This window comes from Ictidomys tridecemlineatus, chromosome 12, assembly GCF_052094955.1.
Source record: "Ictidomys tridecemlineatus isolate mIctTri1 chromosome 12, mIctTri1.hap1, whole genome shotgun sequence".
Lineage (NCBI taxonomy): Eukaryota > Metazoa > Chordata > Mammalia > Rodentia > Sciuridae > Ictidomys > Ictidomys tridecemlineatus.
Window position 1 is genome coordinate 59,837,013 of NC_135488.1, and position 16,054 is coordinate 59,853,066.

The 16,054-nt window shown below is 40.6% G+C and overlaps 1 protein-coding gene across 2 annotated transcripts in view; it reads right to left on the reverse strand.

The window, feature by feature from the left end:
- Positions 1–16,054, reverse strand: part of Actg2 (actin gamma 2, smooth muscle) — a 45,403-nt gene that overhangs the window by 14,085 nt on the left and 15,264 nt on the right. Inside the window, exon 1 of one of the 2 annotated variants that reach the window (XM_005329346.5) lies at positions 7,254–7,386. The exons of the other annotated variant lie outside the window; for it this stretch is intronic. The gene's annotated coding sequence lies outside the window, so the exon portion shown is untranslated. Of the gene's footprint in view, positions 1–7,253; positions 7,387–16,054 lie in introns of those variants that run through there. 2 annotated transcript variants of the gene reach the window in all.

The following is a 16,054-nucleotide window of genomic DNA, read 5'->3' on the forward strand; positions in this document are numbered from 1 at the left end:
AGACATCTAGTCTCCAGAAACATGGAAAAATTAATTTGTATTGTTCAACTACTCAGTCTATGGTACTTTGTTATGGTCATCCTGCCAAAATCAGCTTTCATCTCATGGAGTGAAACACTAAAAAACTTGAAGTTTAGGAAAAGAGTTGAAAAAAATTGCAAATACCTAACAAAGGGTTATTATTTACAATATACAAAGAACTACTACAAACCAATAAGAAAGTAAATAGCTGAAAACAAAAAATAATGACTGAATAGATAATTGACAGAAAAGGAAATGCAAATACTCAACAAAAGATGCATTAGCCTCTCTACTTACCAGAAAACATGCAAATTACAGAAGAACATTTTCCACTCATAGTGTTAAGATTCAAATTTTTATGATAAGTGTTGGCACTTTTTAATTAGGAAACACAGGATGCACAATTTGAAACTACCCAAATATCCAAATAATGGGATACTGTACTATTCTGTACTGTAGTTAACAAGGCATATCTATTTGGACAAACATGGGTAGACTTTAAAAACCATTCTTGCTGAAAAGCAAATTGTAAAATAGAACATGAAGCTGAAACCATTTATGTGATTTCTTTCTTTTCCTTTTTTTTGGTATCAGGAATTGAACCCAGGGGCCCATAACCACTGAGAAACTTCCTCAGCCCTTTTATATATTTTATTTTGAGACAGAGTCTTGCTAAGTTGCTAGGGTCTCCCAAGTTGCTGAGGCTGGCTTTGAACTTGTGATCCTTTCCTGCCTCAGCCTCTGGAGCTGCTGGGATTACAAGCATGTGCCACTGCATCTGGCTATGTGATTTCTTTCTTTCTTTCTCTATCTATCATCTATCTATCTATCTATCTATCTATCTATCTATCTATCTATCTATCTATCTATCTATCGGAACCACGAATTGAACTCAAGGGCACTTAGCCACTGAGCCACATCCCCAGGTCTATTTTTGTATTTTATTTAGAAACAAGGTCTCACTGAGTTGCTTAGGGCCTCCCTAAGTTGCTCAGGCTGCCTTTGAACTCGCGATCCTCCTGCCTCAGCCTCCTGAGCTGCTGGAATTACAGGTGTGCAAACCACTGTGCCTGGCTTATGTGATTTCTTTTTAAAGCATAAAAGCATTATGTATTTTCCATGATTTCCTACTTGTGGATATAAATATATAGCAAAAATTCTGAAAGGCTACCTAACAGGTCATTGTGATTGCCTCTGGGGGTGGGGAAGGGGACGGGGAAAGGAGGTGCTGGGTTATATCTGTAATGATTTAACTTTTTATGGAGACTGCATTCACATATAGCTTATATAAACAAAAATCAATAATATATTAAAGAAAAAAGACGCAGTAGCTATCTGTGAAGACTACAGTCCTAAGGGTAGAAGGACCTCGAAGAGGACAGGGAGAGAGAGGAAGGGAAGGAACTTCATGATAGGACTTGCCGTCTGCTGCCTCGACAGATGGAGAAAACAGAATTCCCTTCTCCATGATGAGGACTAAATCAGTACGACGTGAATTGATGAAGGAATTAATTTTTCCAACATTGGAGACAGTCTTTCTTCCTTCCTGCCTCTCTTCCTTCTTTTCTTTATCCTCCCTCCCTTCCTTTCTTTTTCTTTTTTTTTTTTTTTTTTTTTTTTTGTGTGTGTGTGTATGCCAGGGATTAAACTCAGGGGCACTAGATCACCAAGCCATATCCCCAGCCCTATTTTTGTATTTTATTTAGAGACAGGGTTTCACTGAGTTGCTTAATGCCTCACTTTTGCTGAGGCTGGCTTTGATCCTTCTGTCTCAGCCTCCTGAGCTGCTGGGATTACGGGCATGCACCACATGCCCCAGCGCCTTCCTTCCTTTTTTGATTAAACACAGCATCTAACAAATTCTTGGCACTTGGTGATTAACAAGAAGCAACAGGACCTCAGGGAGCAGTGAGCAGATGGCCCTCTAGCTGAGACACAGGGGTAGGGTGCAGTGCACTGGGAAAGACTCCAGCAGAGAGGGCTGCAGAATGTGTGACCACAGGTGGCTCTGACAGGGAGAGGAAGAGAGAGGTGCCCCAAATGGCCTTATGCTGAAAGTGGATGGTGAAGACCATGGCTAAAACAAAGAGGAGACAGAGTCTCAGACCTGTGAATGCAAGGTCAGAAAGGATATGGAGGGATGCAGCAGAAGCTTATTAGAGCAATTTTAAGATGAAAATTCTGTTTAAGGTAGGACTCCCAATAGGAGAGGCCTTTTAAAATCTGCTTTGCTTCTGTCTCTGTTGGTCCTCAGAACCCCGAAATGGCAGTGGAGCTCAGTCTCATCTTTCTAGCCCTATGGGGCCCAGAAGAGAATAACCCTATTGATAAAGCCATGTGGCTAAGCAATAAGACCATTAGGCAATTTACAGCTGGCTGAGTTTCTGGCACTGAAAGGTGTTAGTTAATGGTGGATATCAACCTGGAGGTGGCAACATGCCTCAGAGCTTTACTCTAAATCTTTCCCCAGGTAACATTTTTATAAATGAGTTGAATGAAAACAGAGAGTACCGGCTGATTGAATTTCTGGATAAAACAGAACTAGGGGAGAGAGTAATATTAAATAGTTTGGATGGAAGAATCAAAATCCAAGAAGATTCAAAAAAGCAGAGAAAATGAGTTAATCAAAGAAGATGAAATGCAGTTGGGTAAGTAAGAGGTTCTACATGTAAGTCTCAAAGACCAAACTATGAAAGCTCTTGTTTAGCACCTGTGAGCAGGACCTGGTGTCTTATGGAGTGCCAGCAATGCTATGACCAGGATTAATTGACTAATTTTACATTGCTGAGGAACCTAGGGCCTTGCACAAGCTTGGGCAAGCACTCTACCATGGAGCTATATTTCTCCTACCCTGTATCCATTTTTCGGGCCCACTTTTACTGGTCAGGATATGGAGAAGAGGGTTTATAATCACTGTTATTGAGGGTCCTATTGGCCTGCTTTTCTGAAGGGGGATTTTAAAATACTTATGAAAATCCTTAAAAACATACATAAATTTTGGTTGGACAAAAAACACTTCTAAAAATCCCTTCTTATGAACCATCACATGTCTCCTATCACAGCTTTTTTTTTTAATATTTATTTTTTAGTTGTAGTTGAACACAATACCTTTATTTTATTTATTTATTTTTATTTGGTTCTAAGGACTGAACCCAGGGCTTCGCACAAGCTAGGCAAGCACTCTACCACTGAGCCACAACCCCAGCACACAGTTTTTTTGAAATAGTCAAAATTGGAAACAACCCTAATGTTGAAAAGTTACTGAATAAGTAAGTAAGTTTATTAACAGGAACCTACGTACAATAGCAATATATTTAATGCAATGAAAAAGGTGCAAGTTGCTTTGTTAGGTGAAACACCACAGTGTACTCAGTGTTTCCACGTTTGGTGAAATGTGTTTTAAGTTTAGGAAATGGGATATTCTTCATGTATACAGCATCATCTATTTAACCCACACAATGCCCTTGAAAAAAGCAATTTTAAATCCTATCTCATAGACTTGGAAACCACATGGCACAGAAGTTAAAGAACTTGTCCAGGACCTCTCAGGCCTGGCATCACCCCAGGACAGGTCTGAAGCCTGAGGGTGTGTTGTCCACACCACTTTGGTGAAATTATCCTAACTTCTCCATGTTTGGTGTTTTGCCTCTGCCTGCCTGTTCCTCTAGAGCTGTTGGCAGCAAAAGCAGTAAAACAAAAGGGTCTGTGTTCTTTCCTCTCTGTGAACCTCTGAGCTCCTCCTCTGCCAGCACCATATCTGAGTTGACATTTATAGCCCCAGAACCTAATTCACAGGTTAGTGCAGAGTAGGTGCTCAATAAATGTTGGGTGACAATCCCATCACTTGGTGGACCCATTCCAGACCTAATCTGCTCTGCCCCTTGGATCCTCAGGTACTTGATTTGAAACCACATGGACACAGTTTTCTCTTTACCAGCTGGCCAATTCCAACTGGTGGTCCACCTTGAAGGGAAGAGAGCGTCCAAAGCCAAAGGGTGGCAGGGAGGTAAAGCTGTAGCTCTTGCTCCAGAGTCCCCTCATTCTTTCTCTCGGGTGTGATTTATAGTTGCAGTCCCTCTGGCTTTTCAGTTAACCCTTTGCCTCCCTCCTGATGTTCCACATACACAGACAGAATCAGAGCCTCCGACTTTGTTTCCAGGCAGTGTGGCTGCTGAGACAAACCACAAAGCAACTTAAAACTGTCAACAGGACCATTCTGCAGCACTTCAGGTGCTTTAAATCTGTTTCTGCTAAACCAAAGAAGAAGTGAGGGTGGTGACAGCAGGGTGAGGGCTGGCGGCCTAGAGCGGAGCCTCTGTGGGGCCCCACAGCACCCCGGGAAGAAAGACTCTTCCCTGGAGTCAGACTCCTGGAATGTCTCTGCCAGGGAAATTCTAACCCTTCCTCAGCTGCTTTCTGGTAATCTGTGGCTAGTCTCGAGCATGTCAGCTGAATCAGAGCCAAAGTCACTGTGGTTTCCTGGGGTCACAACCACTTTGTGCTCGAGGGAAGCTGAGCGGATTGTTCTGGCTCTTTCAGCAGACGATACATCTGGACTTCATTGAGGCTTGCATGGAGTTAGAAATGCAGCTTTAATTTATTATTTTCCCCCAAAGGTGGCCAAAAACCCAAACTTAATGAGTGCAAATAGTCTGCTCACTCACCCATCTCCCTGGTCAACCCTGACTCAGAGGTGTGAAAATCCTCCCTCCCTACCATTCTGAAGGAACAAGTTTGACCACAGAACTCCTCTTCTTTCTTTGCCCTTATCCTTCCTCCTGGGACACCCTCCCAACACCCTCGTCCACGTGTCCCTCCTGGCCTCCAGTTTCCTGCTCTGGAAATGATAACATCTGTCTAACAAGATGATGAATCCAATGAACTAACACAAATGAAAGTGCTGTATAAATTGTAAACCAAAGTAGGCAAACTCAGGCCTGTTTTTGTACAGCCCACAAGCTAAGAATTTTTTTTCCATATTTTTTAACAGCTGGAAAAAAATCAATAGAGTACTGTTGCATTTTACATAAAATTCAATTTCAATATCTACAAATAAAGTTTTATTGGGACACAGAAATGCCCACTCATTTCCATATTATCTATGACTGCTTTTGTTACAATGGCAGAGTTGAGAGTAGTTAAGACAGAATTTCAGGCTCACAAAGCCTAAAAATATTCACTATCTGGAATACTACATAAAAAGCATATAAACCCCCATTGTAAAGGGCACACAAAATAATAATTCTTATTAATTTCTCTTATTCTTCTCTATCAAAATTTACTCCTGGCAAATTCCTTGCATGTATTATTTTGTCAAATGAACCCCAATATTGTCTAAATATAATGCTCCAATAAAAAAAGAATTCCTAGGATGGAGCTTGTCATATTGGAAAAGATTAAGGTTTGAATTTAAGCCAGTTTCAAAATACATTTTCATTTTAGTGGACAATTTTGGCCCCCAAAGGAAGGTTTCTTGATGGTGGAATTTCACACCATAGTTGGGTATATATTTGGGGTGAGGGCTTCAAATGATTATTGTCTGCCCCTCCCCTAACATATATAAATACTGCAATAGTTTGGATTTTTTAAAAAAATAGCTTGCTAGTTTCTCCCCTGCCACACACATTTTTTATTGGTGCATTATAGTTGTACAGAGTGGTGAAATTTGTTGTTATATATTCATACATGAACACAATGAAACAATATAATTTGGCCAATAGTTTGGATGTTGAATATCCCCCAAAGGCCTATGTGCTAAACATTTGTTCCCCAGAGTGGCATATTGGGAGATGGTAGAACCTTCAGAAGGTGGGGCCTAGTGGGAGGTCATTGGGTCATTGGGTCATGCCCTTGAATGGGACTGTGGACTCCAGCCTCTTTTTCTCAGTTTCCCAGGCCTTGTATAGAATTGCACTGCTCATGGCACATTCTCTAGCACCTAACCATCTCCATCACGGGAGGCTCTGCCTCTTTCTAGCCCAAGGTCTAGTCTGAAAGTGAAACCCACATTTAGATAGTAAAAGTGGGTGCTCAGAGCCTCCCCATGCAAAAAGTATGGTCCCAGACCAGCAATCTTAGCATCATCTAGGAGCTGCTTGGGCATACAAATCATCAGTCCCACCCCTAGCCTACTAAATCAGAATCTGGGGTAACTGTGGGGTGATCTGTTTTAATAAGCCTTCTAGGGGATTCTTATAGTCTGAAGACTTACGACCAGGCCCTGACCATGTTAGTCTGAGTGCTGCACTTTATATATTTAGTCCTTACTATAGAGCTAATTAGTATATTGTTACCATTACCTCATTTTATAGGTAAGAAAACTGAGGTTACTCACTAACTTTGGCTACCAGTCTGCCTCCAAGGCCCTGTACCATGACACCAACCTGCCTCAGCTGTTAAAAAAGATGTTAGTGGATTCAGACCACAGAAATAGAATTGGCCTCTCTATCTCACTTCCTTTTGATTCTTTGTGCATGTGTGTGTGTGTGTGTGTGTGTGTGTGTGTGTGTGTTTGGGGCACCACGGCCTTCACAGGTTATTTTGCAGATGAGTGTGTGTGAGTCTTTCAAATGAGTTGCTTAGCCTCTCTGGACCTCATTGTTCTCATTAGAGGAGAATAAATTAATTGGCTTCAAAGTGCCTTCCAGCCCTAAAACCAAGGACACAGGACACTTGTCCCTACCTTACCCTTGACTTTTCCTCATCTACAATGAACCTAGAACTTTCAGAGATGGAGAAAATTCTCTACATCAGCCAAGCAAGCACAAACCAAAGAACAGAAAGACTTACTTGGAGAATGAAAGAAAATAACGTTGTATTCCCAACATAGACATCTCATGGACACCAGGACCATCAAATACCCTGAGAAGATACTGTTTTTCTGCAAAATATCTGCTTTCCTAAAACACCCTCCCAGACATTCTGACCCATGACAAAGGACATCTGAGTGAGCCGGGCAAGTAGAGACTACAGGCGCCACATCCCAGCAGCCTCCTGGCCTAAGAGCAGGGAACATGGTTCCAAGCTGCCCCTGCCCCAGGATGCTCCCTGGCCAGAAATGGCTTTTCCTGGCAGGCAGCAATGTGCTTGCAGGCACTGCTGCCACCAAGAGCCTTGACGTTTGTGACCTGGGCCAGCGTCATGGAAGCCAGGCCAATCTGGAGGCTCCTCCTGCACCCAGAGGCCAGGCAGCCCCAGAAAGGAAGAGGCTGCAGAAGCTGTGTGGTACTCACCGAGGGTGTGAGAGGTCCTTCTCCCAGTGACTGAGGGCTGCTGTGTCTTTGGCAGAAATACCAGAGCAATATAAAACCCCAGAGGCGGATCTTCTTTAAACAGAGTCCCTAAAAAGGCCAGCTGACGGTGTGTTAGCAATATTACCATATAAGGTGGTTTTTTCAATAAATTGGCCTTGGGGGGGGTGTAGAGGAGGGGTTGGTAGAGTGAATTATCATTTGAAAAATGTATGCAAAAGGATTCGAGTGGCAACAGCCCCAGTGCTGGTGGATTTGTTCCTTTTAGGCTGCACTTGCATAAACAAAACTCACACCAGGCCTTATAAGCTGCCCAGAGCAAGGCCAGATGCCGCTCTGCTCCCGGAGAGAGAACCATACCAAGAATGGCAGTGGGCCTCTTCTGTCCACACCTCCCTCCTCAGGCCTGCTACCCACTGCCCTGGGGTCTGCCTAGGACACTCGTTCAGTGTCCCCCAAATGTGCACTGTTGTGCCTTATCTGATGCAAGCCCAGAAAGCTAAAAGGAAATACCATCTTTACTGGGGAAGGGATCTCATGTGCCCTACTTGCTTGCTGCCCTGGACTTTCATTCTCTCCTGTTCCTTGCTGGATTACCTCTACTTGTCCCCAAAATACTGAGAATTGCAGGCCAAGGAAACTGCTTCAGGGTTGAGGCATACCTAACAAGACTCTTAAGTCTCAGAAACTTCCAGAATTCTGTGGTTCTTCCTCCTCTTTTTTTTTTTTTTTTTAAAAAAAAACTTGTGTACTCTCCCTGGGGAGTTGTTTCATGTCCCTCAACATCAGCTATCAGTTCTGTAGCAATTCCAACTCCATGATGCCACAGTCCCAACACCTCACACCTGATCCAGAAGGAAGGCACCAACTGCCTATTGGAGAGCTCCATCCTGGTGACTCTACTCTTCAAGCTCAGCTATCCAAAACTGACTGAATTTCCCATATCCACAAAGCCACTGTGTCTCCCCGGGTTACCTCCTTCTGAGTTCTTCCTCACAGTCCTTTAATCTAGAAGCCTCTTTCTCCCTCATGCCCCACAATCACCTGGGTACTTTTCATGATGGTCCTGAAGTGTGTTTCCATGGTGTCCTCCTTTTCTCCCTTCTTTAGGCTCTGCACCTGTCTGGCCTGAAGTGGGCCATAGCTTTTTTTTTTTTTTTCCCCGTATGGGGGATTGAACTCAGGGGTGCTTATCACTGAGCCAATTCCCAGCCCCTTTTAAATTTATTTAGCCAGGCACAGTGGGGCATGCCTGTAATCCCAGTGGCTCAGAAGGCTGAGGCAGGAGGATTGTGAGTCAAAGCCAGACTCAGAAATTTAGCGAGGCACTTAGCAGCTCAGTGAGACCCTGTCTCTAAATAAAATATCAAAAAGGTCTGGGGATGTGGCTCAGTGGGTTCAATCCCTGGTACCACCACCACCATTTTCCTTCCTTCCTTCCTTCCTTCCTTCCTTCCTTCCTTCCTTCCTTCCTTTCTTTCTTTCTTCTTCTTTTTTAATTTAGAGACAGAGTCTCAGTGAGTTGCTTAGAGTCTTGCTAAATTGTTGAGGCTGGCTTTGAACTAGTGATCCTAATGCCTCAGCCTCCTGAGCCACTGGGGTTACAGGTATGCACCACCGCACCCAGCAGTCCATAGCTTTTTTTTTTTTTTAGTTGTAAATGTACCTTTATTTTATTTATATGTGATGCTGAGAATCGTACCCAGTGCCTCACACATGCTAGGCAAGTGCTCCACCACTGAGCTACTACCCCAGCCCCAGGCCATAGCTTCTTGATTGGCTTTCCTGACCTTGCTCCATTTTTAAACCCAGTTGTTACCTAATTGTGGAGCCACCAACATGTAGCACCAGCATGACATTGGCATTTGTCTAAACTGTCGTTCCTCAGGGTTTACCCAGACCTATTAAATCAGAAGTTGTGGGAAGCTCAGTCATCTGTGTTTTACAAGCCTCATCCCCAAACCCAGGTGTCCAGGAAAACTACCCTTCGATAGAGGCACACACTGGAGGCCCTGGGCAGGGAGTTCTAGGTAGTGGCCTAGTGCAGGTCTAGCTTTCCCATTAGCTGAGAACTCAGGCAAGGGTGATGTGGAAAAGGAGTGTCCTCTGCTAAAAGACCAGAGGAGGATTAGGGAAGGCTTTACCTGATGGCCTTTACTCATCATTAGGGACACTGGTCATCAGTAGGAAAACTTCACTCATTTTTTAAAAAAAATATTTTTCTTTTAGTTGTAAATGAACACAATAATTTTATTTTATTTAGTTATTTTTATATGGTGCTGAGAATCAAACCCAGTGCCTCACACGTGTTAGGTGAGCACTCTACCACTGAGTCACAACCCCAGCCCCACTTAACTCATTTTTGATCACTGGTCTCAGTGCTTAATGGCCTAAGTCTAAATTCCAGGCCCTGTGGAAGCTTTCCTGAGGGAATGAATCCTGGAGGAAGAGGGCTTCCTGGAGCCTGTTGCATAGCAGAGGCTGAGTGAGATGTGAGCTGTCTAAGCAGGGACAGGGTGCCTTGGCTTCTGACTGCTGGAGGCAGGCAGCTTGACACTAAGTGCTAGGGCCATAAACTCCCCCTTCTCCTGAGTCTTCCTTCCTAGGCAAGGATGAGGACAAGGCAGGGACAAGACACGAGTCTCCCTTGACTTGATCAGGGATCTAAAGGGTTTTAACAGTGTCAGGATTGGCTCAATTTCCTTCAAATCATTCAGCACCGTGGTCAGGGTTCAGATAGGGACATCTGTTTTTGTGGATATTCATACCTATGTTGGCACAATCTGCTAATAAACAATAAAAAGCATATGTCAATTTTAAAAAATTAATTAAAAAAATAGAAAATAAAATAAAATAAAAAGAAGACAATACATTAAAGAGGGAAAAAAACAAAACAAAACAAAACAGGGAAGTCTGTTGACCCAGGGTTTAAACAGCCCGGAGACCAGAAAGGGGGATGAGCTGAAGAAACTGGAGCTCTCAGGAAGTGCTTAGGGAAGCTGGGGTATGCCAGGAATTGGATAAGAGAAAGGAGGGGGGAGGGCAAACCAGGTGGCAGAGGCTTTCTATGCACTGAGCTCCACCCTCAGGCCTTTTTAAAATTTTTATTTTGAGACAGGGCCTTGCTAACTGCCCAGGCCTTAAACTTGCTATCCTCCTGCCTCAGCCTCCCGAGTTGCTGGGATTACAGGAGTGCACCACTGTGCCTGGCTGACATTTGCCTTTTGATATTGTCCACTGAAATTTGTCTCACTGAAATTAAATCAAATGTCTTTCCTTTTTGTAGTTTGTCCTTCATAACATCCTTAAGAAGGCTAAGTACTTCTTTCAATTTTTTTTTAAATAAAAAACTTTAATTGTGGTAAAATACACATAAGAAAACAAAATTTTATCATCTTAACCATTTTTACATGCACAGTTCCATTGTGTTAAGTATTTTCATATTGTTGTTGAATCAATCACCAGAACATTGTCATTTTCCAAAACTAAACTCTAGATCTTTTGAACAATACTGCTCCCTTCCCACCAGTCCCTGGCATCACCATTATATTTTTGGCCTCTATAAATATGACAACTCTGAGTACCTCCTATCTATGGAATCATACAGCATTTTTTTTTGCAACTGGATTATTTCATGTATCAAAATGTCCACAAGCTTTACACATGCCATAGCTTAAATCAGAATTTCTTTCCTTTTTAAGGTTGAATCATATGTCATTGTATGTATGATCAACATTCAAAAAACAGGGGTGGGGTAATCTACAATAAGGAAACTTTTATTTGGGAATCAAACATGAAAATGAAATTTCAATTTGAGAGACACACACTGTCCTGGATAGCCTCAGGTATGATCAGAGAACAGAGGAAGTTTATTGGGAAAGAGAAAAACTATGTAAATTGTTTTGAAAGTTCATTGGTGCAGGTTGTCACTAAGTAAAACTTATAATCTTAAAAAGTCATAGGAGGCTGTTTTGTTGGCTTGTGAGATAGCATGTTAGGCAAGTGTTCTTGAATAGACAGCTGTCCTTGTAATATTTCCTGTTATCAGGCAAATCGTGTGAGAGCTCTCACCCACCCCCTCAATGGCCTTCCTTGGCTCTAGTTGACAAGGTGACTCCATTTTGAATCTAACAACTTTCACAATATATACCACATTCTTTTTATGCATCCATCTATTGGAGGACACTGGGGTTCCTTCCTTCTTGGGTATTGTGAATAATGCTGTTCTGAAGGTGTGCATCCAAATAGCCTTTGAACCTTACTTTCACCCTACCTTTGACTTTATACCCAGATGCAGAGTTGCTGGATCATATGGTCATTCTATTTTTAATGTTTTTGAAGAACTGCTGTACTGTTTGTTTTTAAAAATAGCCATCACACCATTTTATATTCCCCTAACAGAGAACAAGTGTTTCAATTTGCCCATATTCATAGGCAAATTAAAAGGACTGTTTTTTTTTTAGAGTAGCTACATGTTCACAGAAACAGTGAGAAGAAACTACAAAGATTTTCCATATAGTCCTAATCAACATAGGTATCCTGTCCTCCATCAACATCCCACATTAGAGAATGTACATTTGTTAACAATCAATGAATTTATACTGGCCCATTATCGCCCAGAGTCCTTAGTTTACATTAGGGTTTGCTCTTGGTGGTGTACATTCTATTGTTTTTGACAAATGAGTAATGATATGCATCCATCCTTATGGTATAATAATTTTTAGGGTAGTTTCACTGCCCTAAAAATCCTCGCCTATTTTTTCCTTCTTGACCCCTGATCCCCAACCCCCAGCAGCCATAGACTGCCTTTTCCAGATTGTCAAATAGTTGTATCACACATTATGTAGCCTTTTCAGGTTAATTTTTCTTTTTTAGTAATAGGCATTATGTTGCCTTCGATAGCTCATTTTTTTTTTAATGCTAAATAATATTCCATTGACTGGATGTACTGAGGTTTGTCAGTTTACCCACCGGAGTACATCTTGGTGCTTCCAAGGTTTGATAATTATGACTAAAGCTGCAGAAATATCCCCGTGCAGGTTTCTGGTTTCTAGTTCTCAACACTAAGAAGTGCAATTTTCTGGATCTATTGGTAAGAATATGGCTAGTTTTGTAAGAAACGTCCAAATTTGTCTTCCAAAGTGACTGTCCCATTTGACATTCCCACCAGTGAGGAGCAAGAATGTCTATTGCTCTAATTTTTCTTTTTAACATGAAAAGGTTTCTTCCACTTAATCTTCCAATATCTTTAAGGGAAGAAAATAGCTAATATTTATTTCAATCCGCTTTAAAATAATTTTTTATCATTTTATCTTTGTCAAGGTAAAAATGCATTATTTCTTATGATTCAAAATGAGTAAATAGTCAGAACATTTCAGCAATACCAAAGTGTGAAGTACAAAAGAAAAATCCCCACCATCCAGATAACCACTATGAACTGAAATCTTCCTTGACATTTTCAATACGTACACACATTGAGAAAAATGATACCATACCCTAAACACTGCTTAATATGCCACATCATTTATTTTGCTTTTATTATCTTTCACTTGCCACTAGGATGCCAGCTCCAGGAAGACAGTGATTTCTTTGCTCTCACTCATGGCTGTATCCCTGTGACTAAGGAGAGTGTGACATACGTAGGCACTCAGTAAATACCAGTTAAATGAAGAAATAAACAAATCCTACTTTTATCATATAACAGAATGTCTCATAATCTCTCTTTTCTGTGTCCATAAATAAAGATTTTCACCCCCATCTGTTTCATATATTTTTTGAGTCAGTCTTTTACCAATTGGCTAACTGGTTTCCAATTTGTCACTACTATAAACAACAGTGTGATGATGCGCTTTAAAAGTATATATATATATATATATATATATTGTAGTTGGACACAATACCTTTATTTTATTTATTTATTTTTTTTTAAAAAAGGAAGTCTCAGGGTTGGGGAGATAGCTCAGTGGTAGAGCATTTACCTAACATGCATGAGGTCCTAGGCTCAATTCCCAGCAACATTTGGGGGAAAAAGAAAGTCTCTTGTTAAATAGAATACACATTTTAATTGTAAATTATTTACTAAGCCAGACCTTCATGTATGAGAGTGCTCATTTCCATTTTCTACAACCTAGCTAGAAAGCATCAAAGCTTTTAATCTTTGCAACCTGATAGGTAAAAAATAATGCTGCTCCAGGTTTTAATTTGCCTTTATTTGGTTATTAGTGAGTTACACATATTTTCTCATTTGCTGTTAATTTGTATATCTTCTTTTTTTTTGGAATCTCCTGTTTGAGTGTTTTGAGTTTTATTAGGTTGCTTAATCCCTTCTAATTGATTTATAATGACTATTCAGTTAAAGATATTAATTAGTCTTTTGTATGCACTAATATTGCAAATATTCCTACTTTTGTTAATTATTCCTGAATTATTTTAGAATAATTTTGAAGAAACTCTTATTTTACCTCTTTTTCACTTAAGGGAAAACATACATGCAGTAAAATATTCCCATTTTCAGTGCTCAGTGAGTCTAATCGTTAAAAATAAATTTCAGGGCATATATTTGAGGTTTACAACTTGATATTTTGTGGTACTTGTAGATAGTAAAATGGTTACTTCAGTGCAGTGGATTTTGAAGTACCATCATTGCACATAGTTACTTTTTGTGATGGACCAGATCAGCGAATCTACAAGTCCAAATACAGTTGCATTGGCCATGGTCCTCATGATGTAGTTAGATCTCCTACTTGTTGACCCTATGTATCTGCTACGGTGAGTCCTTTGACACACATCTTCCCCTTTTCTCTCCTCCTTCCGGCCCCTCCAACCCCTGATAATCACTATCATAACCAAATCAGGCTTCCGTGAAACTCTCCAGACAATCAGCCTCCCTAGATAAACAATGCTGTAACTCCTGATGTACTGTCTTATCCTTTGTGGTTTCTATTTTGGGGCTGTTTTGGGGAAAGCATTCCCTAACTCATAGTCCTGAAAATGCTCACAGTGTTTTGTTGTGTCATGTTCATTTTTTATTTTATTATATGAAAATCTTTAACCCAACTTTATTCTAATGTAAACTATGAGATAAGATTCAAATTCCCTTGGCTCCTCTAGTCCCCCACGGGTACTACCCAACATCACTCAGTAACTAGTCAACATCATTTATTAACTATTGCTATCTCATGTTTTAAACAGTCCCTCTTTCTATACTTGGTTCTTTCTCTTTGTATTTCTATTTATTCATTTCATCGTTGTAAGTAGAACTTTAGGTTTTAATATCCGCTGAAGTAAAAACTGCATCTTTACTCTCTTTCAATTTGTTTTTGGTTATTATTACTCATTTATTCTCCCAGAAAATCTTTTAAATATTTTTTTGAAAGTCTCTTACTTTATCCTCTAAAAGTTTTGAGATTCTAATTGGAATTACATTGAATTTATATATTAATTCAGAAAAATTTTAGATCTTTAAACTGTTGGACATGATATGTCTCCATTTATCCAAAACTTTAGGTTCTTTGTTAACATCTTAAAGTTTTCATCATATAGATTCTTCTACAGAGACCAGACCTTATAAAAACTGCAGTTATGGGTAATCCCAGCTACTTGGAGGCCGAGACAGGAAGACTGCCAAGTTCAAGGTCAGTCTGGGCAACTTAGTGAGATCCTGTCTCAAAATAAAAAATAAAAAAGGTGGGGATATAGATCAATGGTATAGCACCCCTGGGTTCAGTCCCCAGTACTGGAGAAAAAATTTATCAAGAATATCAGGAAATAGGATTGCGAGAGAAAAAATAGAAACAGACTATAGCCTATCTCTATTTTAGAAAAATTGGACATAGACTTTCAAATAATTTAGTTTCAAATAGCCATGATTAATATAGTTAAGAAAACAGGGGAGGGCTGGGGATGTGGCTCAAGCGGTAGCACGCTCGCCTAGCATGCGTTCGGCCCGGGTTCGATCCTCAGCAGCACCACATACCAACAAAGATGTTGTGTCCGCCGAGAACTAAGAAAAAATAAATAAATGTTAAAATTCTCTCTCTCTGTCCCCCTCTCTCTCTCACTCTCTCTTTAAAAAAAAAAAAAAGAAAACAGGGGAGATCTCACTCTAGTCAGAATAGCAGTTATCAAGAATACAAATAACAGTAAATGTTGGTGAGGATGTGGGGAAAAAGGTACACTCATACATTGCTGGTGGGACTGCAAATTGGTGCATCCACTATGGAAAGCAGTATGGAGATTCCTCAGAAAACCTGGAATGGAACCACCAGTTGACCCAGTTATCCCACTCCTTGATATGTACCCAAAGGACTTAAAATCAGCATGCTATAGTGATGGGGCTACATCAATGTTTACAGCAGCTCAATTCGCAATAGCTAAGCTATGGAACCAACCTAGGTGCTCTTCAACAGATGAATGGATAAAGAAAATGTGGTATATATACACAATGGAACATCACTCAGCTATAAATAAGAATGAAATTATGGCATTTGCCAGTAAACGGATGGAACTGGAGACTATCATGCTACATGAAATAAGCCAATCTCCAAAAAACTAAAGGCCCAAATGTTCTATCTGGTATATGGATGCTAACACAGAATTAGCAGGGATTGGGATGGGGTGGGAGGGAAGAATAGAAGTTCATTGGATTAGACAAAGGGGAAAGAAGGAGATGGGAGGGGAGATATAATAAAGAAAGACAGTAGATAGAACTGGATATAACTTTCCTATGTTTATATATGAATATATGACCTGTACAACTCCACAACATATATAACCACAAGAAT